We start from the raw sequence: 20,730 nt of genomic DNA, 5'->3' as shown, positions 1-20,730 counted from the left end.
GTAGTATGGGACTGAATATCAATCACACTCTTTACTGTGTTTTCAACCATACCCTCGTCTGCCACCCAACTAGTGGGACCTCCTACATATATTCCTTCCCTTTTTCTAAGAGCTGTTTGTCTGGCCGTCTGGTAAGCCAGGGCATTGCCTTTCCCAACATCATCTGTCACTTTCTTATGGGTCTTACATTTTATGATGGCCACCTTTCTTGGGAGTGTCAGGGAGTCTAACAGTTGGTGAATTAGGGGGCCATGTTGAATTTTGGGAGTGTCAGGGAGTCTAACAGTTGGTGAATTAGGGGGCCATGTTGAATTTTGGTCCCATGGGAAGTAAGGAAATTCCTTTCTTTCCACAACCTCCCAAAGTTGTGGGCCACCCCGAAGGAATATTGGCTGTCAGTATAAATATTTACCGTCATCCCTTTGCTTAACTCACAAGCTCTAGTGAGGGCCACTAATTCTGCTGCTTGAGCAGAGCACTGCGGAATCCGGGCTGTTTCTACTACTCGCCCTAATGTCGTGAGGGCGTAGGCAGCTGAGGTGCTACCATCAGGCCCTCTGAGACATGATACGTCTACATACAGTGTACCTTCTGGTTCTGCTATCGGGGTATCCTGTAAGTCAACCCGTCCCTTCATCTCTTCCTCTGTCTTTAATATGCAGTCATGTGGGTCTAAGCTTGCATCCTGAGTATCCAGTGGGAGTAATGTGGCGGGGGTTTAGTACAGTGCATCTTTTGATGTTAATGTGGCTGGCAAAGAGTGTCAGTTCATAGCCTGTGAGTCGTGCGCTAGTGATGTACTGTGTCTTGGTGTTATTAAGGAGGGTATGTACAGAATGGGGGACCAACAGAGTCAGGGGGGAGTTCATGATGATCCCCGCACTCTGACGGACCATGAGGGCAGCCGCAGTGGTCGCCTCTAGGCATCCTGGGAGAGCCCTTGCAACAGGATCTAAGGTGGCTGAAAAATAGGCACATGGCCGATGGTGACCTCCGAACATCTGGGTCAAGACCGCCCATGCACAGCCGTCTGTTTCAAGTACAAAAAGAAAAAATTGTTTGTTATAATCGGGATAGTACGGAGGACTGGGGCAGTACACAGAGCCTTTTTTAAATCTTGGAAGGCCTGTGCATGCTCTCTAGTCCATGGAAAGGAACTGTCTGATGTGTCTTTAGTAGTGAGGGCAAGAAGATGTTTGACCATGGCCGAAAAATTAGAAATCCACTGTCTACAGTATGAGGTTAGGCCAATGAAGGCTCGCACCTGCTTTTATGTTCGTGGGGCCGTCATAGCATTGATAATGGCTACACGATCAGCGGTGAGCTGCCTTCCCTCCTTTGAGAGGAGATGACCTAAATAGTCACCTTCTCTTGACATAACTGAAGCTTTTTCAAAGAGACTTTGTGATTATGGAGGGCAAGGTGGCGTAACAAACAGAGAGTAGCTTCTTTACATGCTGGGGCAGAATTTGCAGCAATGAGGAGGTCATCTACATATTGTAATAGTGTGGAATTATCAGGGAGTTCCAAGGAATCTAGTTGATTTTTTAGTGCTTGACTATAGATACTGCGGCTCTCTGTAAAACCTTGAGGGGCGCGGCAAAATCTAAAGCTCTGCCCACCAAGGGAGAAACCCAAAAAAAGTCTGCTGTCAGTATGTATAGGAATGCTGAAAAAAGCATTCTTCAGGTCTATGATAGAGAAGTGCATTGCATCAGAAGGGACTATCGTTATGAGGGCTGTAATGTCGGGGACAACAGGATATTGGGAGATTGTTATTTTGTTAAGGGCTCTAAGGTCAATTACAAATCTGTATATTTTAGGGGAGAGAGCATCTCCATTGGTCTTTTTAAGAACAGGAATAATGGGACTGTTACAGATATTGCCACGTGTCTCCTCCACTACGCCCCTTTCCATTAATTCAGATATTATTGTTAAAAGGGCCATTTCTCCTTCCACGGGCAGTCGATACTGCCGGAGGGTGGGGGAGAAGTGCACATGACTAGATGCGTACCACATGAGGGGATATGTTAAGACACCCTACATCAGTGTCTGATGATGCCCAGAGGGAGGAAGGTAAAGACTGCAACTCTGGTGGGAGGGGACCTGATAGATACATATAGGAAGCTGCGGTGGGCAAAATTGTTAGGGATACACCTTGGGGACTACATGATATGGTCGCATACAGAGCTTTCAGTAAATCCATGCCTAACACGTTTTCACTGCAACCTGTAGTAAGGACCAAGGGAGCGTCAATATGTGCAGGGCCAATATCGAGAGGAAGGGGTTCAGAGGCAGGGCTGGTCACAGGTGTTCCTCCAACCCCACGGAGACATTCATATTGCCAGAAAGGGGTGCCTCCGGGACTAACAGACGTGCAATAGAAGACCTGGTGGCCCCAGTATCCAAAAGAAAATTCTGATTGTTCCCCACAACTGACATTTGAACATACGGGCCCCTTTGATCCACTGGAATTTGCACTCTGGTAATACCCCTTTCCTGGCTGTCCTATTCTTGGTAGTATCCTGTCTCATCAACTTCATCATAATCATCATTATAATAAGTGTGTGTTGCTTCGTACCCATCAAACCTATTGGCCGGGTGCTGCCGGATGGGAGCATCATCCCTGGGCCTACGTTCTTTATCCTGTGGATGGGGCGGGCCATGGTCCTTAGTCGGCCTCCCCTCCCTGGGAGCGCGAGGTAGAGTCTTCACTGAATGGATGTTTTCAGCTAACACAGGACACTCATCTATCCAATGGTCGTACCCCTTACAATAAGCACACTGATCTGTTTGGAGGGCTCCTGTACGTTGAGGGCTGGAGGGGTAGACTGGAAAGCCCTCGGAGGGGGTTGGGGTTGAGGTCTGAAATTCCCACGGGCATCAGGACCTCGGAGAGGGTAAGCCTGCTACAGAAGTGCCTTGGTCTTAAGATCCCTAACCTTCTTACTTTCCTTGTCTCTATCTTCATTTTCCCTATTTTCGTGATATTGTGCCATAGCCAAGATACCAGTCATAGTTTGGGCAGACCACGTACTTTCAACTTTCTTAAGCCGGCCGGAAATCTCAGGAAGCAAGTTGCTGACAAACTTATCGACAAACACTGAGCCAGAACCTGGGATCCAGGGATGCAAGCCACTATGTCCCTTGTAATATGTCTCAAAACGGGTAAAGAGGTCAGACACACTCTCATCTTTTCGCTGCCTACAGGCGTTTATTTTATCCCAGTTAATGACAGTTTCAGGTAAAAGTGTTTTCATAAACGTCATTATTTTACCGGGCAAAGTCAGGACGGCAGCTTCTGGTTTAGTCCCCCCGACCCTTACTTCTTCCATAGCCTCTAGGTTAGCCCATTTACCTCCCAACGCCACTTCATGGTCAGTATGTCGAATTTTGTCCCAAATTTCAGTGGGGACAACTGTACCAAAGAGTAATTCTATATCCTCAAGAACTAGAGTACCTGCAGATATAATCTGACCTAATTCTCTGTAAAAGGCAGCCTGATTCTTCCGGGGATCTGGTAATTGTCCTTTTAACTGCATTACTTCTGACCTTTTCAAAGGAACAGGAACCCAAAGCCTGCGCCAGTGTGCCTCAACAGCCCCTCAACTGTTATTTTGGGCATTGGTAAGTGCGTTAACAAAGACTGGGGCTGCCTCTCTCATTAGCATAGCTGTTTCTAAGGGGGTGTTGGGAAAACCGGTCATATCACGATAAGCCATTAAAGCAGACATAGTGCCAAACATCCCCTCTCCCTGAACATTGCCTCTTTTTATTTGCGAACTAAGGTCCATTAATCCGGTTGGTATCTGCATAAGCGCATTCTCAAATCTTTGCATGACCAGGGTATACATGTATTCAGCCCAGGTGGTCTGTTCCATAATCGTCCACTGGGAAAAGGTGGACCATATTTCTTTAAATTATTTACAACAAGGGGTGGTGATGGACAGAGTCTCTGAATTAAGCAGAATACTCTCACCCAGTCAAGAGATCAGGGCTAGATCCAACACCGTTTTTTAGCTCATTGCACCATCCCAGTTTCAGAACCTGGCTGTATGCAAATGAGTCTGTCCCTGGCCCAGTGCATCATGGGAACAGGGCAGACCAGACTACAAAAGCCAATTCTTACACTGGGAAGGAAACAAGCTTCCGGGGACCGGTTTCTGGCATTTCAGCCGTCTTCGGCCCGGCTTGCTTGAATCCTGATGGTGCAATGAACAAGGGACTCACATCTGAGTATACCCTTCCACGCTTAGGGTGGACAAAATTATTTACATATTTCTTTAAAGGCATAAATATTCCAGTTATTTATCCAACATTCACACTGTTGCTTCTGTAGGTCATTTTCTCGAAGGGACGAAAAGCTGAATGCAGAGCGCAAGGAGGCCAGTCGGGGGGAATTCAACAATTTATATAAATCCTACTTAATGGTAGACCATGGGGAAGCAGGAAAAGGGCGTGTAGGGGTAAAGCCTCAGGGGTTGGGCGGATGGAGACTTGTTGTCTTTCCCGCAGCAAGGACAGGGTTAGCAGGCGTGGTCGGTGTCATAGGAAAAATCGGGAGGGATGGTGTGACAGGGAGAACAGTAAGAGGGGCAGTGGGGGCAGGAGTGGGCGGTGGCGGCGGGACATGCGGGTGTGAGGGGTCAGGGCAGGGTACATTGGGGCATATGCAGGAGGGCTTTCTAGCATGGTATCAAGCAAAGAATCCTCTTCTTCTCCCCCTTCCATATTGCCCTTTCCTTTCTCCTAATGAGCTGGATAACATTTTTGTTCACGGGCCTCATGCTCCCTATCGGCTATTTCTACTGACTTTGTCATTTGATTTTGTAACTTTTCTCTGGCGTGGTCGGTCATTGACATACGTTCCTGTTTTCTTTCTTGAGCTTCTGCTTTCTAGCTCTCTGCTCTATCTCTTTCTTCCAAAATCGGACAGATTCAAACATAGACGGGCGCGTTTTTCTTTTCATTAATTGTTCCTCTAAGTTGGTGGGAAGTTGGGAATTAAAGGAGCCATAAAGTGGACACTGTAATTCCGCGTTGCTTTGTTTAGTATATTTTACCCAGAATGAGGAAAACATTATGGCAGAAGGGCCATGTTTAACATATATCTTATGGCCAGGGGTCCCTTCTGGAGGAAGCGGACAAGCCGCCTCCAGCTGGGAGTCCTGCATACACATACAACAACATAATTTCTTGAACTTACTACTGACTGGCATGCTTAAAAACAGATAACAGACACCCGCGGGTTTTAAAACTCACCTCGCTTGCTTGGCTTTTGCAAAAGTCAATAACAGCAGAATTCATACAGAACAGACACGAGTGGGTTTTTAAAAATTCAACTCGCTTGCTTGGCTTTGGCAAAAGTCAATAACAGCTTGGCTTTTGCGAAAGTCAATAACAGAATCATACAGACTTGGTGAGTGATCAGTCCACCCTTACAATACAGGGGTAGTTCTCTTCTGCAGACGTAGGGCTGTGTCCTGCTCCAGAAATTATTTGCTAGGGGACTCCAGCGAGAACGCGGTCAAGTGGCCCAGACCGGGTGGGGAGGAACAGCGGGCGAGTCATTCGGCTTACCGGATTGCAAGAATCCCTCGGGAAGGGTACCTCCATCAGAGTCTCTCCGTGCACCCCCTCACATCCACCGGGCCTGACCTTCGTGTTCGTGGAGTCCCTGTTCAGGCGCCATTTGAAGACCCAGTTAAACCCACTTACTGGGTCTCGGCGGCGGGGGAGCCGCCCAAGTCTTCCATACCATCCATACTTAGTCAAAGGAGACACAGGAGCCTAAGTCTGCAGGAGGAACCCAGATGTATTCAATAGCCCGGGCTATGGAAGTCCCAAGCTAGTCAGAGACAAGACAGAGGAGGCTGCTGCTTCACTCTGCAGCTTACAATCCTTTTATACTTTTTCATCCCAGTCTTTTGGCTGTTAGTTCATTGTTTAATCATGGCAGTGTTTGCAGTTGATAACCAGATCCAGGCGATGTTTGTAGATGGTTACCTAGTCAAGGCTTGGTACACAAATCATTGTTCACTCGGCTTTGATCAAGGCTCAGTCTTTCAGATCATTGTTCAATTGCCCTGATCAAAGCCTGGTCTTTCAAGTCATTGTTTAATCACCCTGATCAGGGCCCAGGAGTCAGACCATTGTCCAGATAACCTTATCACGGTGTCAAGGATGTTTACCAGCCTGGGAGCAGGAGATGGAAAACAAATCATTTACACAGGGTGTGAGTGTCTCGTGGCTTTCTGGTGAACTGCAAAGAACAGGGGGGGTTGGGTGTGCGACAGTTCCTTGGCAGAAATGCAGGCTGCAAGATGGTTGTTGTCGTGTTAGTTAGATTTCTCTCAGGCATCAGCAGAAATGACCAAGTGGGTCGTTTGGAAGTGTTTGACATGAGATGGCAATGAAAAAGCAATGGAGTCCCGGTACGAATGATGCCGATCAGAAGAACAATTTTTCTCACTGTCTTACCTTACAACAGAAGTTGTTTGTGGAGGGCTTGGTCTCTAGACCTAATTCCTCCTTAGCATGTCAGGGAAAGACACATATGTCTGAAGTGGCATCTACGTCTTACTTTGCGACAAAATCGATGTAGCTCCTCTTTTTGTTAAATTGATTGGGATCTAAGACTTAGATACCACTTCAGACATTCCCATCGTACACCATCAACATCACATATAGGGTACCATCCACATTCATGCCCGCCACACATATGATGTCACACAAGATGCCTGGCAGTTCAGGCCTTCCATGGCGGCGATGCTGCCATGGAAAGGCAGACAGGAATTGCTGTGGGGCCCATTGCGGGCCACCGGGGGGGGTTGGGGACTGCACTTGGGGGTACCCCCTTTCATTGCCATGCACAAGGTGGCAGGCATTGCTTGGTACCTTTCACATTGTGCATGGCAATGCACAACATGCCTATTTGCCATTGCGGCGGGTGCTGCGCAATAAAGATGCGGGATGCTTCCGCCATCCTGGCGGTCGCCTCCTAATTGCTGGTGCGGGACCGCCGCACCCCTGGCGGCTGGTCCCAGCACCGCTAGGGTGGCAGGCAGACTGAAGTCCGCCCGCCTTCCTAATGGGGCAACAAAATGTCAAAAAATATTTTAATTGGCATATTAGAAATGAAGTCAGAGAGACTCGCTGTTTCATCAGATTTATGTATGCACTGATATATTACATCTGGCATGTTTCCAACCTTCGATTAACTGCCACGAATGCCTCCACTCTAGGTGCATAGTCTTTCTATTTATCATCAAGGATTCACAACATCACCACACACACCCCTGTGGCCAAGATCATAATGCTTTTCTCCCTAAAATCTCAAGGATCCCAGCTGAATTGATGCATTTTTCGGCTGTTAGGTTTGAAAATCCCATTCCTGCAATGCACTAGTTTCATGCTATATTAGGTTAGCAGTGTGTGGCTAAATAGACGCCATTTGTATTCATGTTATGCAACCCACTGAGTTATCCCCATAATGTGCAGGCTTCAGTTAGCGAATGTGACTCCATTTTGTATTTCGTAATCCCTATTAGGCTGCTTAGACTGTGCCTGAACTAGGCCTCATTACTCGTATTGCTTGCCTCCGCAGAACACTGTATTTCGTTAGTATTTTCTCTTCTGTTCAAGGCTGTTTCTTGACTTACTAATGAATGGGCCATTCTGCCCTCGCATACCTATCTGAGTGTGTAGTTCTGCTCCCAGGTTAGGAGACAATGAGGCCCAGCACAGTAAACTTGAGTTGCCGATAACATGTACCCATCTGCCAGATGGTAGCTCATCCCTCTGTGCCCACTTCATTCATGTTCGCCCCAGGCCGGTAACTTTCCACTGTGGGCATCGTTGGAGGCTCTTGGGAAGATTCATTACATGTTGTAGACTGTTGGGGGTTCAGTCCCTCAGCAGGCAACTTAGGGTGCAGGTCAGACTGGACTCCTCTGCACAGTATTACTAATAAATGTATGTTTGTATTCTCTACTGTGTGAAAGACTCTTCATTCTGTGGAAGGCATAGCAGGTGGTTGTAAGTAACCAGGGTGGCCCCTAAGGGCCACCTCCTTCACGGCTTCCCACGTCTTGCTTCGGCCGGACTTTCTATGATACATAACGGATCAGTATCTAGCGACTGCTTACTGTGAGCACATTACTTGCACAATACGGAGCACGTCTTTATTTAGGCACTGTTACCCGGGCCCGACTGTCATTTCCCTGAGTCATACGGCAGTGACAGGTATGTGTTGCTTAAGATGCAAGTAAAATCCACACTTGATTTATTAGAACTGGGTAATTTTCTTTTCCTTTAGATTTTCGTGATACGGTTGGAATCCTATCCTGAATACTTATTGGCAACAATGTGAATATATGACGGGAGGGCATCCCTCTCAATCGTGTATGTCTCACATGTCAATACGGGCAGGCATTTCCAAAATGTCCAGCAAACTCAGGCCGAGGTGCGGATGTATGGATAACTACGAGGCCATTATCCTACTGTACCTGCAGGATTTTTCTTGCGCAGCTCCCCTCTGTTTAGTCTTTTGCGGCATCACAGTTTAGATACTATTCTTGGTTGCAGTTACATTTAACATGCCAGGGAACCTGAGTAGTTGCAACAAAGCTTTACTTGACACAGACCTCCAGGCTTTTACTAGGACGCTGGGGGTCATGTCACGTTCCGATTGGACCAAGGATTATATGATTGAGATTTGTATACCATGCAGGTCGCATTCATTCATAAGTAGTTTTTATTATTCATTCCATGTCCCTGTGATACTAGGATATTTAGGCTGTTCTTTGTTCTTTTAGGAGGTTACTAATTAAGCTTGCTCCGGATGTGTGGAGGTCACGACCTACCCACCCATGTATTGTGAGGATTTAAAGCCCACATTCCAGATTTGTTTGTGGTCCAACTTCACATCTTGAAGTAAGCGCCTAGGGCACCCTAGATGGTGGCTTACTTTCCCCCCATCCCCCTAATAATCAGCCTGATACAACAGGGGCCTAATTTATTTTGCCCCCTTTCTCGTCCTCTCTGACTTAGGAGCCCAAGGTCTCACCATCTCACAGTCTGCGGCCTGATTTCCCTTGCTGCATCAAACTGGTAACCATCTATTGCTTTCCTCCTCTTTCGCTATGAATTATTTACCCCATCACCTGACTAATGTCCAGTATTTAATTTCTTTTAGGTGCTCCCTTCCCCCATTCCTCCTGTCATTCGTCCTGACGAAGACCCCAGGATAAGGATCAAATTATCTTATTGTACATAGTGGTCAAAACGTCGACGGCCTTGCACTAACATTCAAGCATAGACGACAGAGATTAATTATCTGAGCCTATTATTTGCTATGTTTGTGTCATACTAATTTGCCATCCTTTGGCTGGATAGGTTTCATCTTTATCTGATGTACAAATTACACATTGCCTTTCCTCTCCTACAACCCTCAATAGCACATTTCTCCCTCCGAGCACTCTATTCCCTTTTCTGAGCACCATTTTAATAAAATGTAAAGACAATATTGCTGTCATGAATAATCATGTGATGCAGAAGAGAATACAGTCACATTCATTTGAATATATCATGCTGATGTTTCTATAACTTAAAAATATGTGTCTTATAAAATTTGTATTCCAATGTGACCAATGTCTGTTCTACTGCATGCTACCCGGGTCCGATGGTATTCCAGGATACCCCATTGTTACTTAACTGTAGCCAGAAACAGCCTGAACCTCTCAGCCTCAATTGTAATTTGTTCAATGGCCGACAGGGGCTCAGAAGAGTAAAGTGCAACATCATCAGCATATGCGGCTATTTTCAGTTCAATATCATAAAAAATAGTAGGAGTATTCAGGTGATATACGCTGAAATGCTGTAAATAGGATTCAACATAAAGTGAAAATAACAAAGGGGATAACAGGCCGCCTTGAGGGTTCCACGATAAATACTGAACGGGGGAGAAGTTTATCCAGCCGGAACCAGCCTAGCTGCCAGCATTTGATAAAGAGACCTAACAAGGACAGAAGAAATGACCATGAAACTCTGTCAAAAGATTTCTTGGGGTCCAACAAACATACCCAGCCTGCTGCCGATTTTTTTAGCCACATCAAAAATGGCAACTGCCAAATTAGTATCACTGGTTGTATCGCGACAAGGAACAAAACTAAATACTTGGACGGAGGACTTGCCAAAACTTTGGCAAAAATTTTGCATCAGAGTTGATCAATGAGATTGGCAGTTATGACCCTCTCTCCTCTGGATGTTTCTCTTTTTACGGGAAACACAATAACCTTAGCAAGATTCCAAGAAGGTGGAATTTCAGAACCATTCTCAATACATGAAACAAAGGTCAAGAAAAGGGGAAGTAAAAATAACTGAACGGTTTCTGAATTTCAGTGTATTCGTTTACCAGATCACTTTTTTAAATGCCTTCAGAAGGCGATTGGCAGTTTCTTCTGGAGATATCACAGGGTCAGAAGGGTTATTAGCCTTTTTAAACTGTCACTTAATGAAGGTGGTCCGTTTCTCCCGGTTTTGAAGCTGAATTTTTAGACCGCTTTTGGCTCTCGCACTAAGAATACTTTTACTCACAATGAGCCATACTGCTTTGCTCAGGGGTATCAAAAAGCCCAAGGGACGGATTTTAAGTTTGTTTGAGTAGATATACTGATCCAAATTTATTTTAACCGGGTGCGGTTCAAGATTATTCTGGATGCATATCGAATTTAGGGGGACATTTGCACCGGATATTCTCTACAGGCTATTCACGTATTCACACCGCTGTGGGGAAACCCTATTTTTCCATCTATCTTCCACGATTCAGAGTTCAAAAGCTGGGAGAACCAGGGATTGCAAGACAGTGGGTTATATTTTTTACTCTAACCGGGTTTGTGCATTTTCTATTCTGCAAACAATTTATGGTCTTCCCCAGCAGTCCATCTTTAAATATGTACAAATTAGAGAGGTTTTTTGCAACATAATCCAACATTCATGGCTGGGAATAAGGATGATGATAGCCTGTCTTACTTTTTCACTCTAGATGGCAAGCCTTCAATTCAAATTCTATATCAAATCTTGTCCATTGGTAGGGTAGATGATCAATCTACCATGGCTGCCAAATGAGGTGTTAAGCTTGGTCAGGATATTTCAGTTGCTAAAATCACCGCTGCTTTTAATGTTATTAACCATTCTGTCTGTTCAGTTAGCCTTAAATGATAGCAATTTGAACAGTATGTATGCTATACTATACCCCAGGCAGAATATTTAAATGGTCTAAGAATACCTCAAATCATAAGCCTTCAAATGGTGGTCATTGTTTCTACAGATTTGCAAACTTGAGTCTGCCTTTCCTAAGGCCAAAGGCCCCAAGGCACAAGCCCATTTAAATAATGTCTGGGTCAATCTATACTTGTGAGGCCTAGAATCGTACATTTTTGCATATTTTTTCTTTATTTATTTTTATTTGTATTTGCACTGATTTATTTTATGATATTTCTTCTTGTTGGTATTTTGGCCATTATCCTGCACAAAGATTTATGTTCGATGCTGAGTGCTTACCTTAGTTATATCACTGTGTTTATGATTGGTTGATCACAACAACTTTCATAAAAATATTTTGTTTTAAAGGGGCATTTCTGCTATAAGGCAGAGACAATGGAATGCAGTTTTGGAACCCAGACTGGTCTGGATTCAGGGTCCCAAACAAGGCTATCACTGGGACTATTGACTCCTAAGGTTCAGGAAGGTGATAGGTGTGTTCCCAATGGTGGAAACTGGCCTACCATATGGGGGACTGGAGCAGCCGTGATGAACTGATGATCCTCTACGATGATTGATTCTGACACTGCGGGTGCTATGAAGGTGTAAAAATGTGAGTGATTTTTGTTTGCACTCACACAGAAGCTAACTCTCTGTCAAAATAGTTATATAGACTCAGACTCAAATGGTGGAGTTGCGGTGGTGGGGACGTAATTAGGGAAAACCATGACTTCGGCTCACCATGAAGTGGATGAAAGTGAGATGAAAACATTGTTAGTCATTCTTAATTCCTTATTGTTTGGGGGAGGATGTGATGGTATAGCTGAGCAGCAATATCTAGAGAGCTGGTGATAAATGCATATACTCAGTTCTCTTAAATCTACAAAGTTAGTGTGACAAGAATTTAATGCGGTTGGGTGTCTGATAGTTATGGATCTGCAGTATCAAAGTGTGGTTGGGCCAGGTTGTTGATTGTGCGGGTTGGGTCAGGTTGTTGAGTGTGAGGGTGGGGTCAGGATGCTGATCATGTTGATCGTCCATGGGGAATCTTCTATTTTACCCTAAGAGTGTTATATTCTTTTACAGCTGAGGAACCATGACAAGTGCAATGAACCATGAACAAGGGATCCTTAGATACCATACTTAGAATGTAAATCCCATGAGGACAAGATCAAGTAGGATTTAGTTGCTCAAATGCTCCTCAGTCAAAAATCAGACCTAATTTTAGTACAGGAAACACGTTTAACTGGCAAGGACTGCTACTTCATAAGTAGTTGCAAATAGAGCTCACTGGATCATACTGACTTTATATCTGTTTTCCGTGGGCAGTGATATTACTCAGAAAGTCAGCAGCATAATGTATTATGGACAGGCCATGGGTGAAAATACCGAGATGCTATTCAGCAGTCTCAGAGACATGAAATGGTATAAAAATTACAGCTGTCACACTGTATCTTTTGCAAGAAACGGTTCTGGAAAACATGAGCTTTGCTGGTGGAGGTACAGAAGGCTGCATTGTTATTAGGTAGGGGTTTTAATTTAGCTATGGATCATGAAATTGAAAGATTCCTTACTAAAGGTGTAGATATAGGACTCCAATCAAAGCTTACAAACATCATCACTACTATGGATCTCTCTGATATCTGTAGAACCTCTCATGGAACATATTGTGGGAGACCTATAAAAAGACCTTTTTGCTGAAAGGTATGTCAAGAGATTGGGGAATAAGGTATAAAACCTGATTGTCTGGCTCAGCAAACAGGATGTTGAGTACAGACGAACAGCTGAAATTATGAAACACCCAGAGATTGAATTGTGGGCGACTGTGATATTGCAAAGGCATTCACAGAACAATTCAGGTGTATATGACGGTCAAACTGCTAGTTCATTTGAGGAAATAGAGTAATTTATAGAAGAAAATACTCTGCCTAAATTGAGTGTACAGGAAGGGGCAATGTCAGAAGGGAAGATAATCCAAAATGAGATTACTCCTATTCTATCACAAAAAGAAACAGGGAAAGCACCTTTTCCCAATGGAAATGTTTAAAATACTTCCCAATCTGATGGCTAGTGACATGTTGAATACTTTTAAGGCTACTGGGGAGGAAGGGCATTTACCAATAGCATTCAGAACAGATAAAGTTACTCTCCTATACAATGAGGTGAAATTGAGAGTTGGTTGCAAATCCTACCACCCAATCTTCTCACTAAACATTGCGACTTCGGCACTAGCAAAGATCGAGGTTAATTGTTTCTTTAGGTTCATCAAAGGTCCTGGTCTCTCAACCTATGGTGTTATTTCTGCATGTAGGAAATGCATTTCATCTGATGGAATGGCCGTTTGTGTTTAGAGGCCATGAGAAATTGATTTCAACCAACAGCACCTGCCTTGGATCAGATCATTATATATTATACCACATGCAAGGGTCAGAGTGCATGGGGTTTTTGTTAGGCACCTTCTACCTTCAGACAGTCATGAGACTAAAATGTCCCTTCTTCCCACTTTATTTTCCTTTGTCTCTGAAGCCCTTTGCTTATTGAGTTGGGAAAGACCTTTTAGGGAGCGAATTTCCACTGGTGTACTGATTAGGATATTAGAATACCACTTTATGTTGCTGTCATTCAGCTTAATGAGTCTCGTCTGATGGCACCAATAAGAGACTGATTTGCATCTTCAGTGTATTTGGAAAGTCGTCAGGTGTCAAATTAAACTAGATAGAATCTGCACTACTGCTAATGAATAATTGGAGATTAAAGTGGATAACTGCACTGTCCTTTGCAAATAGCAAAGGGTAAATTCAGGTTCTTTGGTACGATGATCACGAGAAATAGAGGAGACAGGTTCCTCTGGCCCGAACATGGGTGAACTATTGAGACTATGAAGTGAAGACACACTTGAATTGAGGAAACTCCCATTGTGCCTGCTGATGAGGCCTGTGCTGTTTGAAAAAACAACACTCTCAAAATCTATCTATTACAGATCACCCCAATTATGGTCTATGGTGCAGTCTCTACTCTGTGGAACAAGCATTTACTCTGGAACGCAGGATATCTTTGGATATGTTCTGCAGCATTACTTATGAGGGGTATGAGGGAGAGACTGCTCTCCCTGATGTTTTTAAATACTTCAAGCCTGCTCATTTGGTAACTATGAATGAATCAGCGGATCACTGACAGAATATCGACAGTCACAATATCAAGATGACAAAATATTGAGGTCAAAATATCGACTACAAAATATCGACCTCCTATCTTCAAACAGTTAAGTACAAAAATATCGACTCCAAAATATCGAGTGTAAAAAATATAGACTGTCAAAATATCAAATTTTTTAAATGTCTTAAAAGTAATTTAAAAGTAATATAATAATAAATAAAATTATTTTTACATTATTTAAAATACTTAAATAAATGTAACATTAAAAAATAAATATAACTTTAGATTTATTTTTTGTTTTTAATACATATATATATATATACATATTATTAACAAAACATATACAATATTTTTACCGTAGGATAGCAAGAGGTTTAAATTTACTGTAACGACTCCAGTGAGTGCAACAGAAGGGAAAGCGTTGGATAGCGTAGGGGTAAAAATTACTATTCCCACTCCAGAGAGTGCCACAGCAGCTGTCACACTGTATCCTTTGCAAGAAACGGTTCTTGAAAACATGAGCTTTGCTGGTGGTGGTACGGAAGGCTGCATTGTTATTAGGTAGGGGTTTTAACTTAGCTATGGATCATGAAATTGAAAGATACCTTACTAAAGGTGTAGATATAGGACTCCAATCAAAGCTTACAAACATCATCACTACTATGGATCTCTCTGAAATCTGTAGAACCTCTCATGGAACATATTGTGGGAGACCTATAAAAAGACCTTTTTGCTGAAAGGTATGTCAAGAGATTGGGGAATAAGGTATAAAACCTGATTGTCTGGCTCAGCAAACAGGATGTTGAGAACAGACGAACAGCTGAAATTATGAAACACCCAGAGATTGAATTGTGGGCGACTGTGATATTGCAAAGGCATTCACAGAACAATTCAGGTGTACATGACGGTCAAACTGCTAGTTCATTTGAGGAAATAAAGTAATTTATAGAAGAAAATACTCCGCCTAAGTTGAGTGTACAGGAAGGGGCAATGTCAGAAGGGAAGATAATCCAAAATGAGATTACTCCTATTCTATCACAAGAAGAAACAGGGAAAGCACCTTTTCCCAATGGAAATGTTTAAAATACTTCCCAATCTGAAGGCTAGTGACATGTTGAATACTTTTAAAGCTACTGGGGAGGAAGGGCATTTACCAATAGCATTCAGAACAGACAAAGTTACTCTCCTATACACAGAGGTGAAATTGAGAGTTGGTTGCAAATCCTACCACCCAATCTTCTCACTAAACATTGCGACTTCGGCACTAGCAAAGATCGAGGTTAATTGTTTCTTTAGGTTCATCAAAGGTCCTTGTCTCTAAACCTATGGTGTTATTTCTGCATGTAGGAAATGCATTTCATCTGATGGAATGGCCGTTTGTGTTTAGAGGCCATGAGAAATTGATTTCAACCAACAGCACCTGCCTTGGATCAGATCATTATATATTATACCACATGCAAGGGTCAGAGTGCATGGGGTTTTTGTTAGGCACCTTCTACCTTCAGACAGTCATGAGACTAAAATGTCCCTTCTTCCCACTTTATTTTCCTTTGTCTCTGAAGCCCTTTGCTTATTGAGTTGGGAAAAACCTTTTAGGGAGCGAATTTCCACTGGTGTACTGATTAGGATATTAGAATACCACTTTATGTTGCTGTCATTCAGCTTAATGAGTCTCGTCTGATGGCACCAATAAGAGACTGATTTGCATCTTCAGTGTATTTGGAAAGTCGTCAGGTGTCAAATTAAACTAGATAGAATCTGTACTACTGCTAATGAATAATTGGAGAATAAAGTGGATAACTGCACTGTCCTTTCCAAATAGCAAAGGGTAAATTCAGGTTCTTTGGTACGATGATCACGAGAAATAGAGGAGACAGAGTTCCTCTGGCCCGAACATGGGTGAACTATTGAGACTATGAAGTGAAGACACACTTAAATTGAGGAAACTCCCATTGTGCCTGCTGATGAGGCCTGTGCTGTTTGAAAAAACCACACTCTCAAAATCTATCTATTACAGATCACCCCATTTATGGTCTATGGTGCAGTCTCTACTCTGTGGAACAAGCATTTACTCTGGAACGCAGGATATCCTTGGATATGTTCTGCAGCATTACTTATGAGGGGGATGAGGGAGAGACTGCTCTCCCTGACGTTTTTAAATACTTCGAGCCTGCTCATTTGGTAACTATGAATGAATCAGCGGATCACTGACAGAGTATCGACAGTCACAATATCAAGATGACAAAATATTGAGGTCAAAATATCGACTACAAAATATCGACCTCCTATCTTCAAACAGTTAAGTACAAAAATATCGACTCCAAAATATCGAGTGTAAAAAATATAGACTGTCAAAATATCGAATTTTTTAAATGTCTTAAAAGTAATTTAAAAGTAATATAATAATAAATAAAATTATTTTTACATTATTTAAAATACTTAAATAAATGTAACATTAAAAAATAAATATTATAACTTTAGATTTATTTTTTATTTTTAATACATATATATATATATATATATATATATATATACATATTATTAACAAAACATATACAATATTTTTACCGTAGGATAGCAAGAGGTTTAAATTTACTGTAACGACTCCAGTGAGTGCAACAGAAGGGAAAGCGTTGGATAGCGTAGGGGTAAAAATTACTATTCCCACTCCAGAGAGTGCAACAGCAGCTGTCACACTGTATCCTTTGCAAGAAACGGTTCTGGAAAACATGAGCTTTGCTGGTGGTGGAACAGAAGGCTGCATTGTTATTAGGTAGGGGTTTTAACTTAGCTATGGATCATGAAATTGAAAGATTCCTTACTAAAGGTGTAGATATAGGACTCCAATCAAAGCTTACAAACATCATCACTACTATGAATCTCTCTGATATCTGTAGAACCTCTCATGGAACATATTGTGGGAGACCTATAAAAAGACCTTTTTGCTGAAAGGTATGTCAAGAGATTAGGGAATAAGGTATAAAACCTGATTGTCTGGCTCAGCAAACAGGATGTTGAGAACAGACGAACAGCTGAAATTATGAAACACCCAGAGATTGAATTGTGGGCGACTGTGATATTGCAAAGGCATTCACAGAACAATTCAGGTGTACATGACGGTCAAACTGCTAGTTCATTTGAGGAAATAGAGTAATTTATAGAAGAAAATACTCTGCCTAAGTTGAGTGTACAGGAAGGGGCAATGTCAGAAGGGAAGATAATCCAAAATGAGATTACTCCTATTCTATCACAAGAAGAAACAGGGAAAGCACCTTTTCCCAATGGAAATGTTTAAAATACTTCCCAATCTGAAGGCTAGTGACATGTTGAATACTTTTAAGGCTACTGGGGAGGAAGGGCATTTACCAATAGCATTCAGAACAGACAAAGTTACTCTCCTATACACAGAGGTGAAATTGAGAGTTGGTTGCAAATCCTACCACCCAATCTTCTCACTAAACATTGCGACTTCGGCACTAGCAAAGATCGAGGTTAATTGTTTCTTTAGGTTCATCAAAGGTCCTGGTCTCTAAACCTATGGTGTTATTTCTGCATGTAGGAAATGCATTTCATCTGATGGAATGGCCGTTTGTGTTTAGAGGCCATGAGAAATTGATTTCAACCAACAGCACCTGCCTTGGATCAGATCATTATATATTATACCACATGCAAGGGTCAGAGTGCATGGGGTTTTTGTTAGGCACCTTCTACCTTCAGACAGTCATGAGACTAAAATGTCCCTTTTTCCCACTTTATTTTCCTTTGTCTCTGAAGCCCTTTGCTTATTGAGTTGGGAAAGACCTTTTAGGGAGCGAATTTCCACTGGTGTACTGATTAGGATATTAGAATACCACTTTATGTTGCTGTCTTTCAGCTTAATGAGTCTCGTCTGATGGCACCAATAAGAGACTGATTTGCATCTTCAGTGTATTTGGAAAGTCGTCAGGTGTCAAATTAAACTAGATAGAATCTGCACTACTGCTAATGAATAATTGGAGATTAAAGTGGATAACTGCACTGTCCTTTGCAAATAGCAAAGGGTAAATTCAGGTTCTTTGGTACGATGATCACGAGAAATAGAGGAGACAGAGTTCCTCTGGCCCGAACATGGGTGAACTATTGAGACTATGAAGTGAAGACACACTTAAATTGAGGAAACTCCCATTGTGCCTGCTGATGAGGTCTGTGCTGTTTGAAAAAACTACACTCTCAAAATCTATCTATTACAGATCACCCCATTTATGGTCTATGGTGCAGTCTCTACTCTGTGGAACAAGCATTTACTCTGGAACGCAGGATATCTTTGGATATGTTCTGCAGCATTACTTATGAGGGGTGTGAGGGAGAGACTGCTCTCCTTGATGTTTTTAAATACTTCAAGCCTGCTCATTTGATAACTATGAATGAATCATCGGATCACTGACAGAATATCGACAGTCACAATATCAAGATGACAAAATATTGAGGTCAAAATATCGACTACAAAATATCGACCTCCTATCTTCAAACAGTTAAGTACAAAAATATCGACTCCAAAATATCGAGTGTAAAAAATATAGACTGTCAAAATATCAAATTTTTTAAATGTCTTAAAAGTAATTTAAAAGTAATATAATAATAAATAAAATTATTTTTAAATTATTTAAAATACTTAAATAAATGTAACATAAAAAAATAAATATTATAACTTTAGATTTTTTTTATTTTTAATACATATATATATATTTACATATTATTAACAAAACATATACAATATTTTTACCGTAGGATAGCAAGAGGTTTAAATTTACTGTAACGACTTTAGTGAGTGCAACAGAAGGGAAAGCAATGGATAGCGTAAGGGTAAAAATTACTATTCCCACTCCAGAGAGTGCAACAGTAGGGAAAGCGTTGGATAGCGTAGGGGTAAAAATTACTATTCCCACTCCAGAGAGTGCAACAGTAGGGAAAGCGTTGGATAGCGTAGGGGTAAAAATTACTATTCCCACTCCAGAGAGTGCAACAGTAGGGAAAGTGTTGGATAGCGTAGGGGTAAAAACTACTATTCCCACTCCAGCGAATGCAACAGTAGGGAAAGCGTTGGATAGCGTAGGGGTAAAAATAACTATTCCCACTCCAGAGTGTGCAACAGTATGGAAAGTGTTGGATAGCGTAGGGGTACAAATTACTATTCCCACTCCAGAGAGTGCAACAGTAGGGAAAGCGTTGGATAGCGTAGGGGTAAAAATTACTATTCCCACTCCAGAGAGTGCAACAGTAGGGAAAGCGTTGGATAGCGTAGGTGTAAAAATTACTATTCCGACTCCAGAGAGTGCAACAGTAGGGAAAGCATTGGATAGCGTAGGGGTAAAAATTAGTATTCCCACTCTAGCGAGTGCAACAGTAGGAAAAGCGTTGAATAGCGTAGGGGTAAAAATCACTATTCCCACTCCAGAGAGTGCAACAGTATGGAAAGCGTTGGATAGCGTAGGGGTAAAAATTACTATTCCCACTCCAGAGAGTGCAACAGTAGGGAAAGCGTAGGATAGCGTAGAGGTAAAAATTATTATTCCCACTCCAGAGAGTGCAACAGTAGGGAAAGTGTTGGATAGCGTAGAGGTTAAAGTTACTATTCCAACTCCAGAGAGTGCAACAGTAGGGAAAGTGTTGGATAGCGTAGGTGTAAAAATGACTATTCCCACTCCAGAGAGTGCAACAGTAGGGAAAGCATTGGATAGCGTAGGGGTTAGAGTTACTATTCCCACTCCAGAGAGTGCAACAGTAGGGAAAGAGTTGGATAGCGTAGGGGTAAAAATTACTATTCCCACTCCAGCGAGTGCAACAGTAGAGAAAGCGTTGGATAGCGTAGCGGTCAAAATTACTATTCCCACTCCAGAGAGTGCAACAGTATGGAAAGCGTTGGATAGCATAGGGGTAAATAATACGATTCCCACTCCAGAGAGTGCAACAGTAGGGAAAACGTTGGATAGCGTAGGGGTAAAAATTACTATTCCCACTCCAGAGAGTGCAACAGTAGGGAAAGCGTAGGATAGCGTAGGGGTAAAAATTACTATTCCCACTCCAGAGAGTGCAACAGTAGGGAAACCGTTGGATAGCGTAGGGGTAAAAATTACTATTCCAACTCCAGAGAGTGCAACAGTAGGGAAAGGGTTGGATAGCGTAGGGGTAAAAATTACTATTCCCACTCCAGAGAGTGCAACTGTAGGGAAAGCGTTGGATAGCGTAGAGGTTAAAGTTACTATTCCCACTCCAGAGAGTGCAACAGTAGGGAAAGAGTTGGATAGCGTAGGGGTTAAAATTACTATTCCAACT

The sequence above is a fragment of the Lissotriton helveticus genome, chromosome 6 (genome assembly GCF_964261635.1).
Source record: "Lissotriton helveticus chromosome 6, aLisHel1.1, whole genome shotgun sequence".
NCBI classification, from domain to species: Eukaryota; Metazoa; Chordata; class Amphibia; order Caudata; family Salamandridae; genus Lissotriton; species Lissotriton helveticus.
The sequence above is the reverse complement of the archived record's forward strand: the minus strand, read 5'-3'. Positions refer to the sequence as shown.